The 1,184-nt window shown below is 39.8% G+C and overlaps 1 protein-coding gene across 1 annotated transcript in view; it reads left to right on the top strand.

The window, feature by feature from the left end:
• The window catches only part of Rnf17 (ring finger protein 17), a 228,465-nt gene that overhangs the window by 224,951 nt on the left and 2,330 nt on the right, over window positions 1-1,184 (top strand). The gene's annotated exons all lie outside the window — the stretch shown is intronic.

The following is a 1,184-nucleotide window of genomic DNA, read 5'->3' as shown; positions in this document are numbered from 1 at the left end:
TATTTGCTTATTATTTCTTGCCTATATCTTGTAATATGAGAAACTACTTGGCAATAACAATACACAATGTACTAACCATTAAAATAAATAAATAAAAACATAAGTGAATGCTACCTCGCATTGAAAAGTAGGAAATGAGAGCTGTAGCTCAAATCTCTACATGTCATTCAGTGAAAGGCAGCAAGGGTCTACATACACACAATGAGCAGTGACGCTGCAAAGCAGGAAGAGGGCCTTTTGTTACCCCACTGGAGCTCATGCTACAAGGGAAAGAGTGAGATGGGGAAACCGTAAAAGGAAAAAAAAAGAAAACTGTAAAATTAATTTTTTTTTTTCTCCCAGAACCAGGGATTGAACTTAGGCCCTTGCGCTTCACGCTTAGTCTACTGAGCCATCTCCCAGCCCCAATATATTCAATATTAAAAGGAAAAAATATTTTTTTAAAAAAAGGAAAAAAATATATACAAAAAACAGAAACCAGGGGCTGGTGAGATGGTTCAGTGGTCTAAAGCACCTACTTAAAACAAGCTTAGCAAAGCATAGGGACCGCAGTTCAATCCCCCAGCACCACATGCCAGCCAGCCCTGACCCCTGGTGGGCTGAGCTGGCCACACACACACACACACACACACACACACACACACACACAAATAAATAAAAAATTTAAAAAAAAAACAAAAAACAGAAAGCAAAAAGTTAAATCGACTGGAAAAAAAAAATTGCCCTGCTTATAAATGACAAAGTACTAATATATGAACAACTAAATTCAATAAGGAGTTACATGCTTAGAATTTTAAATGGACAAAGGATGAAAGCAGGCAGTTCACACACAAAAAAATCTCCGTCGGGCGTGGTGGCACCCACCTGTAGCACTTGGTAAGCTGAGGCAGGAGGATTGTTCCAAATTTAAGACAAGCCTGGGATACAAAGGGAGCTAAGGCTACACTGAACTTTCAGAGACCCTATCTCAAAAAAACAAAAATCCCAAATGCCCACTGAGTGTAAGAAAAAAAAATTCTCCCAGCAATCAGGGATGCTTACTAAAACCACACTGAGGCACCATCTCACACTGGACTGGCCAAAGTGTTGTAGCCTGACTAGATGAAGTGTTAACAAGTATCAAGTGTACATTCTGGGGCCAGGGAGATGTCTCAGTAGAATAAGTGCTTACCTGGCAAGCATGA

This window comes from Octodon degus, unplaced genomic scaffold (assembly GCF_000260255.1).
Source record: "Octodon degus isolate 3935 unplaced genomic scaffold, OctDeg1.0 scaffold00111, whole genome shotgun sequence".
NCBI classification, from domain to species: Eukaryota; Metazoa; Chordata; class Mammalia; order Rodentia; family Octodontidae; genus Octodon; species Octodon degus.
The sequence above is the reverse complement of the archived record's forward strand: the minus strand, read 5'-3'. Positions and strand labels throughout refer to the sequence as shown.